Below are 13,144 nucleotides of genomic sequence, written 5' to 3'. Positions count from 1 at the left end.
TAAAAATTATAGATTATATTTTTTAATTGAACAATACGAATATATTATGATAATAAAACAAAAAGATAATTTGAATAGATGTTTTTTTCTAAAAAATTTTCTAAATGTCTTTTTTTTTCTAAACCTTAAAACGTCTGTGCTATATGCATTGAAAATTATTACACAGTAATCAATAAATTTACATGCATAATAATTATTTCGTTATATCAGGATAAATAGTTGAATATTTTTAAGGCTATATCAAGAAAAAATCAATATGAAACAACAACGTGCATTGTTAACCTAAATTCTCACGGCTATTCTAGATTACCATTGTATTCGATTTTCTAAGCTTTAAATGTTGCTTGGCGTCGCTTTTCAAAGTTATTCATTAATTAAAAAGATAATTAAATTTATTACTATTAGCCTTTTATTATGAAATTGAATATTAACTGACGAGTAGACATTGAAACGACTAATAGACTCATTAATTTAATTTGATTGCTCAAAAATTCTTTAATACCAAGTGAATTATCATTGAAAATTAGTTTTCCGTAATAATATCTCGATTGATCGAAATTGATAATCTTATATAGAATTTGGCGTTTCAATCGACAATTTGCAAAAAATTACCAGACTTTTTACAATTGTCAGATATTTCACACCATCGATAAATAGTAGAAAATGAAATTTATAATATTAGATTTATACAATTTTTATTCTATAAATATCAATCAATTATGAAATTTAATTCTACGAATAAATATTAAATATTCACTAAATAATAGAATAGCATTAGCTGCTTAATAAAGCCCCTTCGATAATTTCCTTTTAATGAATAAAAATGAGAATAAATAGGGTCAGCTGAAATGTGCTCAGTATATACTATTTAACATAAATATTACGTGCCATTACTTTTAGCCATACCATTTAACCATATATTTGTCAAACCATATCAAAAGTGATATATAAAATTTATTTCTGTTAATCTGTTATTACCGAGCTTCTTCTAAATGCCTATCATTTTTCATTTATAGCATTTATAATTTTTATAATCTGGCTTATTAGATAAAAATAAAATTGAGGTTTTGTCAATGAGACAAATTGTTAAACAACGGAAAGAACTTTTTATTTTGAATGTATAAAAAAATTTAATCCTTATATTTTTTATAACCATTAATGAAATGATTTTGAGTGTTACAATACATTACGTCACTAAAAACATTGTAAAAAATCTTATTACGCAAGCAGTTTACTTTTTTTTTTTTCTTTTATACTGGTTTTAAAATCCTACTAAAAGAGAATTCGTCATTTTCTGAGAAACTCGTTTAATAGCAAAAAATCGTCCGGTTCCACTTGGATATAAAGCATTTTCTTCCTTACATAATTATATATATAAGCTATAATTATTAATGGAAAATCATCGCAATCTTAATTTTCCGAGTATAATTATAATTACATTGCTCCAAGCCGTATGTTTTTAATTGTTAAATTACAAATTAAAAGTCAATAATATGGACTGTGGGAGCGAGACTTTTAAAGAAGCGGTCACTTATTAAGGTATCGGATGTTATTCCAAAAGCATTTAAGAGGATTGTTAGGGAGAAGCGCCACTTAAATCATTGAATTAAGCTACTGACCTGGATCCTTTACCTTTTGAAATATGTGTAGGATCCTTTTCTTTCTCGAGCCATCCATTGTCTTACCCTCGTCACCCAAATTCTTTGCTTCTCCGAAACATTTCGATAAGATTGGACTTTTTTTTTTAAACTACATCTGGAATTGAGGAAGTTCGGATTTTAAAAGTAACGTTCAGTTTAGATATAAATCATATAGCTCCGTATGCTTGTTCCCCCCACAAAAACAAACAAAAAAAAAAAAAAAATGGGTCAATAGCCATTAAGATCGGAGGTCTTAATTTTCGTGCTTTTAAAAGGCTTTGTTCTAAATTAAAGAACATAAAAGAACAAAAAACAAAAAAAAAAAACAAAAAAAAAAAAAAAAAGACCAAAAAAAAAAAACAAAAAACAAAAAAAAAACAAAAAGAAAAAGAACAAAACAAAAAAACAAAACAAAAAAAGAAGAAAAAAGCCCGAAGGGCAGTCCCAAAGGTGGCTACATTCGCCACGTAACTCCAGTCGACGTATTACATCTTTCGCGAACAATGGCTGTCCCATTAATTTTGCAAGGCTCGAGTGCCACACTCTAACGCCACCGCTGCTTCACCTTCCTCTTCGATCGGCACACCCCAACCCACTTACATCGAGCCACTCGGCATCGACCGCTCAGTTAGTTGGACATTTTCATAAATAAGCGTTGGCCTGTAGGACCTCGCCTATCCCTTTTGGAAAAAGCCTCTAGAGCGGTCTCGAAAGGGCGTTATCGAGCGCTCCGTGCGGGGGTGGCGGCGGATATCGAGCCGCGACCGTGTGGCCCTGGTTCCCCTGGTTACTCATCGACCGATTGACCCAACCCCGCGTGCTCCCACACTAGGTTTTCAGGCCCCGAGGACCAAGGCTCTATGTAATTTTTCTTTTCTTTTTGTTTTGTTTTTGTTTTTTGTTTTTGTTTGTTTTTTTTTTTTTTTGGTTTTGTTTTGTTTTGTTGCGATAACGACACGAGCAAGAACCGTATGACCCGATCAGCTGTAACGGTCTTTAGCAAGTGCACTCTCCGAAAAATCGAACCGTCCATTTTTACCTTCCGCTGCTCATACAGGCAGACTCGACATCGATTTCGCCCATTTACGTATTATATTTAATGCTCAGCTACTGTCTTATTTAACGGATTGATCAATATTCAAAGATCTAATTTTCCCTACTTAATGCTCATTGCTGCAAAATATAGGCGCACGAGACAATGCAGTTTTACGGTTTTATATTCACTAATGACTGCGCCGGATACCTCGTAGGCTTATAAATTTTCCTTCCAAGTTTCAATTTTCATTTACGCGCGTAAATACGCCAATGATACGCCGCGTGTCATTTTTCACGCGTCTCATCATTTTTCAATTCCAGTTAGATCTTAGTATTTATTATATTCTGATACTTAATTTGTTTAATGCACATTTACAGCGCTGTTAAATACAAAGTCGATATTTAGCTCTAATGCGACTTAAGCATACCGTTAATATAATTTATCGATTCTAAGGCTCATTCGTTTAAAATGCTCGAGGGATAATATGATTAATTATGCATAATTGCTCGTAAAATTTATAAGCGACATTACATCTACATTATATTTATGTTTATTCATTTTGCTTGAATTTAAAAACTCCTATTAAGTACATGAAAGATATTACTAATTATTATTTACACATTTGACATGACACTTTAGGAGGAAAAAAATAAACTTAACAAATCACAAGCCCACAATAAAACGGAGGGACTTTAATGGATAACGTAATTATCGGCCATTTGGGGCAACCTTAATTAACCATTGTAATTAAATAAGAACATTTAATCTTCTCCTCGTACGTATCATTCTATTGATTGATTGAAATGTAACAATGTTCACGCACAATTTATGATCGATGGCATTAAAATTCTCCATAAATTGATAGAAATTTGCAGATTAAAGCACGCGTTTCCATATAAAACTCGTTATACAATACAATGTAACCGAAACTTTGTTTACAAGGGTAAAAATCTTATCTCATTGATCGTCAGAGTTCTTTTCTTTTTACTTCTTTTTCTGCCTCTTCATCATCTTCATCATCTTCATCTTCCTATTATTATTACTATTACTGTTACTATTACTATTACTATTACTATTACTATTACTATTACTATTACTATTACTATTACTATTACTATTACTATTACTATTACTATTACTATTACTATTACTATTACTATTACTATTACTATTACTATTACTATTACTATTACTATTACTATTACTATTACTATTACTATTACTATTACTATTACTATTACTATTACTATTACTATTACTATTACTATTACTATTACTATTACTATTACTATTACTATTACTATTACTATTACTATTACTATTACTATTACTATTACTATTACTATTACTATTACTATTACTATTACTATTACTATTACTATTACTATTACTATTACTATTACTATTACTATTACTATTACTATTACTATTACTATTACTATTACTATTACTATTACTATTACTATTACTATTACTATTACTATTACTATTACTATTACTATTACTATTACTATTACTATTACTATTACTATTACTATTACTATTACTATTACTATTACTATTACTATTACTATTACTATTACTATTACTATTACTATTATTATTAGCCTGTCGTAATGCAATAAACAAATAAACGTAGTGTAGATACACTCGCTCACGCCCAAGGTTAATAATCAGAAATTCTTAAATATTGCGCAGAAGATAGTATGTGGGCACTTTATTTATTTAAAAGTGGAAGGCATAGAGTGTGAAAATGAACGCGTTGTTCGTACTTAAGCAGAGCGACAACTTTTCATTACTGTCAGTCGAACGAGTTGCTAAAGTATGCATTTTCATCGATTCGAGTAGAATATTGCGGAATATCGGAAAAGCCCCGTTACGAAATAGAATAATTCACATCTGGTAACCTTCGCTCGGTAATGCCACGTTTTTTTTAAGTACTCATTAAGCGTCAAGCGTTCTCGGGGATTTCTTTGGCACAATTGTCTCGCGAGATTACCCACTCCACTCGCTATCGTTAAAAACAATGATTTAGCCAATTGTCGAATCGACAAATCCCATCTCATCAAAACCATCCACGAGCATCCCAACTAAACAATAATCCTACGAACCATAACAGAGAGGAGAATAAACGGCCGCGGTAGGTAGGATGAAAGTAATAACTAGCATCCATATATTACGCGACGAAGCTTAATATTAGAGGCGAGAAGAGACGGCGCCGATAAGGAAAACGCCTTTCCTTGCCACCTCGCCGTCATGCTTCGCACCCCACGAGGCAGCTCATTAAAAACGCCCATGGCTCGCGTTAAAGTCCGAAGCCGAGAAGGGCGATTGTGCAATGATCGTTGTCCCGCGAATCGCGGCGTTGGTTCTCGTAATGCCCGCCGCGACGCCGTTGCGCCTCGGTTTCTTAAAGACAAAAACAAAACAAAAAAAAAAACAAAAACAAAAACAAAAAAAAAACAACAAAAAAAAACAGAAGTAAAAAAACAAACAAACAAAAAAATCAGAGGCTGATTGTTGCTGTCGGAAGCCTGGACGCTATTCGGAATTGGCTGGGAGAGGTCATCGAATCGGCCAATGGACCTTGGCACGCTCCATGTGATTTTACGAATAACCGAGGCGGCGTCGACGATAGGCAAAGGCTGTTTGTTAATATCCCAATACTTTCTCGCAAGGGATAGAAGGTTGCCGTGGTCGTCACCCCCGCCCATTATAAAGCGATCGTAAGGCATGAGATGCAATTACGAAGCGCAATTTCCGCAGATATCGCGATGGCGTCGTTGTGTGCCCACTGTGAATAAGAATTTTCAAATTCGTTAGATCCCGTTAGCGGTCGCAGGCACTCGCGGGCACTCGCTACCGCCGCGTCCTTGATAGCCGAGCTCCGGGAGTCGAGGCTTGGGCCGGATAGTCGGTGTTGGCTAGCGAGTGGCCCCGTGGAGCCCAATGGACGCCGTCGGGGCCGGACGATGCGATCGGCGCGGACTCGCGAGTCAGCGATCACGACCGGTTTTCCCTCCTCCGCCCGAACGCTCGCTCTTTGTCCGCTCTCTTTCTCACGGCGTCGTTCGCCGAGGGGCTAGCCTTTGTCTACGAGCACAGGGCCACATCGTACTCCCTCTGTGTGGGCCTGAATCCCCGTTCCGCTAAGTGGCACTAGTCCGAGTGAGAGGTATTGGTGAACAAAGTGTAAGCGCGGAGCATGGAGACGCCCCGGTCAAAATTCGCGCTCGTGTGATAATAAAAATATTTAGCGCCACGCTTCATAAACACAAAGATAATCGCTTTCGTTTGGCATTCGAGCGCCTTCAAAATGTAGGCCGTCGAATGGTTGCGCAATCGTCGAGCAAAAGTCCTCTAGTTCTTTTTCCTCCTATCTCCTAGGGTCCGCACATTTCCTCATCCATCAGTCTTTGCTTTCTTTAAGCTCGTTTCCTTTAATAAGCTTCGAACTCCATCCGTCCAATATTTATTTGAACCTCCTCCTCCTCCTCCTCCTCCTCCCCGCCCCCCGTCTCACTCTATCTATCTATCTATCTATCTATCTATCAATCTATCTATCTGCCTATCTATTTTATCATCTCTTTTACAGGCTCAAACACACGGGCGCAAAGATTAAAGGGAACAAGAATAGGATACATTCGGTGATAACATTCGAATGTTTTTATCATTCGTAACACTAACAATTCTTTTAATACTTTAACAATATTGGCTCGGGTATGTTAGATGCTTACACTGACCTCACGTCGTTATGAGCTTCTCCGCGTACGTCGACACAAATCCGATTGAAGAGAATATTCCGATGCTTATATCCGCTAATGCAAATAATACGTTTTGGAATAATGATTTTGGCTTCATTTTTCATCGTAATCTTCTACAATTACGTATCATTAAATACGTCTTTTTGTTCGTATTAGCTTAAGCGCTTATTAACAATTTTAATTTACCGCTATTCTAGATGCGTGTCGGCAAGAATTTCATTAATAATATTAAAACTCCGAACGATGACCAAGGATTTTCAAGCAAACATTCGATCAGAGCCATATTTTCAGGAGTATCGTATTGGGAAATTCTGCTAATTTGATAGTGTCCTGTCAATAGTTTGTCGGCATTTGATGAATAAAAAAAACTCTCATAATATATAATTGATAAATTCGCCTAGAGTTTCTACACTAGAGTAAAATTAAAGACGCATTTTAAAAACTTAAATGAGCGCATAAACATTTTAGCACGTTAAGTTATTTTTGTATGTATTCGCTCGTCTATTTATATCGGTATGAATGCGCGACGGATGCTGTACTTTAAGTCCATTCGTTCTGTTTTAAATTTACTTCTTTCACTTTCATTGTCCTTGTCGCTCTCTATAATTACGACACATTAAAGAACAAAATCGATGGCCCACAGCCCACCGAACTTCGTGTGTCCCCTAAACTACGTCGTATTCTTCTTACACGCTCTCGTTAATTTCACTCCCGCAAGTGTACGTTCTTTCTTATTTTCTATTTATCTTTGTCTAAAGATCGATTTATTTATTCCAACGATTCCTACTCTACGATTTTCTTGTGTGATGAACCTTTCTGTCCATTCAGCGTAGCATTTTCATGAAAGGCAGTTTGATTAAAATACTCATACGAGTTATGAGGTTTCTTCGATTCACAATCATTTCTTATTTGATTAACACTCATATATATTTTTACCTTTGAAATAAATAACTAGTTGAATTTAAGAGCATTTGTTTATCTTTCAATAAAAATTTTTGCAAAATAGTTATTGTGCTGTATAATGTATATAATTTATGAACAGCGTTTTAAAATCCGTTTAATATTACTTATATGACTAATGAAAGAAATATTGGTATGAGAAAAAAATATTGGTACTAAAAAATATTTGCCTTTGATGTAGCGGAATAACCATTAAACTGTCTTAATTCTATAATAATACAGGCGCTAACACACTTCATAATAAATTAAATTAAATATTTCAATGAAATGATTCCCCACGTGACAACAGATATTTGATATTGTATTTATTTAGGCCTTAATAACGATTTTTTAATCAATTGTAGCAATAAAAATGAAATTCATTATACATTTTGTATTTTCCTGACATTTTTTGTAGATAATGATAGACATACGCGCGCGCACTTATAAATAATTTTAATAAATTTTATTCATTATTTGAAGCTTAAGCAACGGTAAAATAATGTAGATGAAATTTTTCAAAAAGTGTCATCCAGCATATGCTCGGTGACACAGTAACGACATTCAAAGTTTCGTTGAACATTTTCCAGATGTACGCGATTCTCTTTTTAACTGACCCCTTACGACAAAATATTTCCTTAGTTATAGGGCAATATTTCCTTAACTTTATCTATAAATAGAATGCTTATCTTATTACTTATACATACTGATCATTACTTAATAAATTTTGGACTCAACTATTTCCACATTTCTACTTTCTTTTATATTTAATATAGCAGCACGGCTCAATGTATTTGGATTAAATGTTATATTTACCGAATAGCAGTTGATTACCAGTCTTGTTATTGTAGAATTCTTTAAATTTAAATTCTGTACTTGTAGTTCTTATAATATTCCTGCAATGTGGTATTAAAATGTGCCCAATATAAGTAGCTTTCAAGTAGTTTTAATTATTTATTACGTATATTTACGTATATATGATACGAGTTTCCTTCGGTAAATTTGTGTTAAGTGTTCATTTGTGTGTGTGTGTGTGTGTGTGTGTGTGTGTGTGTGTGTGTGTGTGTGTGTGTGTGTGTGTGTGTGTGTGTGTAAACCGTAGAATAATCGTAAACATATTGTAAAATTATACATATAGAGCATATCAATGTAAGTCAATTATGATTGTTGAATAAATACATTGCATGAAACAGATTTAAAAATGATTGTAATAACAATTCATAAATATTCTTATTAACTATAAAGTTCAATCGTGCATGGAAAAATTTTTCATCTGTGTGTCTGTATTAAAACTCGGTGTTGGTATAAAAATCTTGCAATATATATAACTAATAATATCATAAAGAAAAAAAGAAAAAATTTTCATTACTTTCGTATTGTAAATTGCGTGTGTATGATTATCAACATAATCAATTTTTATTTCAAATTTCTAAAAATTTTAATATATTTCTTAAAGATGACATTCAGTGAGACGTTCAAATCTTTAAAATTCTGATTCACTTTAATTATTATTATAATTATTGTATCGTTATTAAGAACCGATGACACTCTTTAAAGGAGCTTTTGGCTGACAAGTTTATAAATATGGTTTACAAGATCGAGATTTTTCACACTTTTATCTTATTACACACTTATATCTCTACTTCTTTCAATGTAGCTTACATAAAAACAGTTGCCTTTGAAAGGATCACGGATTATCCAAAGCGTCGATGACGTGATCAAATTTATGACAGATCGAGCGAACGATCGAATCATTGCGACTGTGAATCATCGTGCTCGTGAGACATCGGCATTGACGGCACAGCGCGCCTTACTTCTTAAAAAATAAATCTCGTAGAATGAAATCGGTAATAGGTACTCGAAACATGCGCGCGCATGTCTAAATCGTTAATTTAGAAAAATTATACGCTTTCGACAGATACTCGCTCGTGTAGTCTTCTACTCTTACCCATCGACGTGTTTCGCATACCCACTCACGCATGCGCACTCGCGCACACTCGCGCAAAAGTGGATTACCTTGAATTGCCATCTTGCTTATTCCAGAATAACTTTCCTTCGAAAGCTACTATTTTCCATGCTCCAATCCGTCGTTCTATTCGCTTTTTCGATTATTAGAATTCTTGGAGCGATGACTTAATTGCCCGGAATGCCTTGCTCGCACCTTCTTTTTGCTCGATACTTTCATCTTCAACGCCATCGTCTATGTCACGTGCGAGTCTCACTTTGAGTCCCTTCTACCCATTCTCGCTATTCTAACGAATGTTAATACGCGTAACATGCAATTTCGCTGATAAGTACGTAAACGCGTACATTGACCTCGGGAGTTTAGTACGACGATGAAAACTGTCGTAACGAAGGCACAGAAACCAGTGCTTTCTAACTTATTATTCTTGACTTTATGTCGTCGCGGCGAAGATGTAAAAACGCAATTCATTCATTAAGGGCAAAATTCATCATACCATCGATTAAACATTCGTCAGATCAGAGAATTATACAAAAAGATTAGATTATTGAAAAGAAAAACTGAAATCCGGCAATAAATTCTTTTAACGAGTAACATAATTATTGAGCCGAATTATTGATTTTGGAAAATTTATAGAGTTGCATAATCGAATAATGCATTGTTTATTACTCAATTAAAACAACGATAATTTATATAAAATAATTTCGCCTTATCTAAAAATATTGGATTAAAAATTGACGTAAATACGAATTTCTTAACAATCAATGTTATTTTATATTTGTTAGTTCATTTTATATTTGTTAATATGAATTTGTTTGTTTTGTTTACTCATTTGTATTTCGTTCATACGTTTAATTCATCACATTTAAATAAAGTTCATTTTGTACAAGGTCGAAACGAAGTGAAGTCGAAGTAGATCATTGCCAAAGCTGCCAGTTTGTTTTTCAACAAATTTTATTAATGTACATTGTTTTATTAAGATAGCGAGCACCAACATTTTTCATCTTATCGCTTATCGTTTAAAGTTTACTTTATATACAATTTCAAAGTCTAGCATATTAATGGAATTGATAGATTATGTTTTCATTTAATTGATTGAATTTATGAAATATAAGTATTTTATATTACTTTCTTATCGAAATAAGTCTAATTAGCTTAACAGGATCGAGCGTTGCAATTGTCTCGTTTAAAAGCCTCGCCTCGCGATACTATATTCATCGTATAATTAACAATTTTGCATAATGAACATTTAAATTTTATCGCATTAAATTATATAATGAATATATAAAGATCGATCGATTCATTAAGTAAAGTATTCGAATTTTATATTTAATCCTAACGTCCCCGTTCAGTCATTGTTCACTATTGGCATTATGTTCCGGTCCTATAAAATATAATAAACAGTGTACGTTCTGCTCTAGATGAAATAAAAATTCACAAACATTTTTACACGAAGAAAAAAAGTAAGCGATGGTGCACACATCGAGGAACACGAATATTACGTATGTAGAATAAATGATTTGTTTGTTTGCGTATTTGTAAAAAAATGTAGAAATTCCGTGCGATCAAGTAGTTGTGAAATAACCGTTATACCGTTATTGCATAATAAATCTAGTGGAATCTAGTTTTGAGTAAGGGTATTCCACGTGCAGGTAAGAATAATAGCTAATTATATGAAAATGCAGGTAACTCGAGAGTCTGGGTAGGACTGGATTCCATTTTGGATTTTCCAATGGCGGTGGTCGTAGACGCGATATGTTCAATATCATAAGGGTAACGCGATCGTAAGTCCACGATTATAAGAGTTGAATTTCATTCGCATTTAATGTGACATTGATGTAAATTGGCGTGATTCTATCGATTATTCATCTGCGATTTTTACGCCGATGATTGGACAAATTCAGGTCAACAAAGCTCACTCGGACTAGCTTAAGATTAAAAACAATTATGAAACTCTAAGCGAAACATCTCGAAAATCTTACGTGCCGTTACTTTCACATTACTTTGCAACGTTTGTTTCACGTCTATTTGCAAAGCGTCGGACAGTTTATTTGAAATTCCTTCTGAAAATAACGAATAAGTTTCATTATTCCTAACGTTTCGTCATCAAAAATCAATTCGATCGGAATATTCGTCGTGACTGCGGATAAGCGAAAAGGTCCCTCGGTATCTTACTCGATCAATCACACCACCAGCACTGTCGATTCGATAATTTCATCGATGACAATACAGACGCGTCTTACATAGTTTGTTAATGTACATGAAAAGGGCGCGCGGCTGTCATACTCATACGCAACGACAATAATAATTGGGATTTATTAAGCGCATTTCAAATAGCTTATTCACCATCTATAATTCATTTAACACTCCGAAACGCGCCTTTCTTTTTACAAAATCTCTCGAATCATCAATTAGGCGCATAAACAGACACGACGATCCCCAAAAATAAATATCACAGACGCATTGGCAACCCCCAAATCTCAGCCAATTACGCGTATATGGTAAGCGCGACATTGAGCTCGGCACAACGAAAGCGGTGTTCGGTTATTATTTCACCGTCTAACATCCGTACACATCCGAACCCACAGACCGAGATCGACAATGTTTACGCGTCGACGGGAATTCCACTAGGTTCCGCGGTCTCGCGATAATTCCTCGGTCCGGCATAATCGGGCTGCGGCGCTCCCGTTCCCACACGCGTCCAATTCCTATCGGCTTCTCTCACTTTCTAACCACGGCTATCGTCTTTTTTTTCACTTTCACCGTTTCGCGGCAGCGAGTAACAAAGCGGCCTGTGTCTGGTCGCGCACGTGTATCGAAATCGTACGATCTCTACCCCCCATCCCCCTACCCCCTCACCCATCCCCCAAATCCTCGCCACCGGTCCCTCATTATCGACAGCGCGCGAATTCCTCGGTGCCCTCGACACGGCTATTAAATCGTTCGTAAGGATGTACCGAGAGGGAAGGTGCTGCCGAGTTTTCCGGCAGCTTTATAAGACGATCAGAAATTCATGCGCACATCGACGATGCGAGAACGAGCGTTAAATTGTCGATGGCGAAGATGTGCGATCGAGGAGTTAAAGAAACGAGGGATTTAAAATAGCAGTGTCAATGGGATTACTTGATTGGGCTTGAATAATAACTTTTCTAGGATGTAGTGCGCGTCTGGCTTTGCTGTTTATCATTCGTATCGCATTTCGTTCGATCACTTGAAATTGAGATCGTCAGTCACTCGTGGGACTTGGAATATATGGGTAGTATTTGGCATTAATCGCATTGGTTTAGTAATGGGAAATCCATCTGGGCGTACTTGGTCGTTTGAAGCACAAACTTAGATAGCGGAGCTTAGTCAGGAGGTATTTTTGAATTTTCACTTTAACAATAAATACGCAAAATAATGTTAATTGATTGTTAGGATCAAAGGCAAGTTAATTTTGAAAAATTCGTAATAAATCAGCCAAGCCGGGGAAGCCCGCAACGCATTTTTAACGAGAGCTATTTCTGGAATTTTAAATAAAATAGGTAATCTCGAGTGTGGTTTTGTGCAATCTTATGAAATGCCCTTCAACGCGTTAAAGATCGTAAAACCAACTGAAACAAGTCCACCGCGATAAAACGCTTTTAAAATAATTTAAAACGCAACAATCTCGTAGATATAAAAAGGTCGAATATGTTGTCGGTGAATCACGTCGAACCTGTTAGACTGGTAAGAATTACCGTGATATATATATATATATATATATATATATATATATATACAGAGAGAGAGAGAGAGAGAGAGAGAGAGAGAGAGAGAGTGA

General features: G+C 35.0%; 1 protein-coding gene across 1 annotated transcript in view; it reads left to right on the top strand.

Moving 5' to 3' along the window:
- Positions 1-13,144, top strand: part of LOC105361239 (bicaudal D-related protein homolog) — a 55,950-nt gene that overhangs the window by 30,160 nt on the left and 12,646 nt on the right. The gene's annotated exons all lie outside the window — the stretch shown is intronic.

This window comes from Ceratosolen solmsi, unplaced genomic scaffold (genome assembly GCF_000503995.2).
Source record: "Ceratosolen solmsi marchali unplaced genomic scaffold, CerSol_1.0 scaffold30, whole genome shotgun sequence".
Taxonomy (NCBI): domain Eukaryota; kingdom Metazoa; phylum Arthropoda; class Insecta; order Hymenoptera; family Agaonidae; genus Ceratosolen; species Ceratosolen solmsi.
This window is presented reverse-complemented; position numbering and strand designations above follow the sequence as displayed.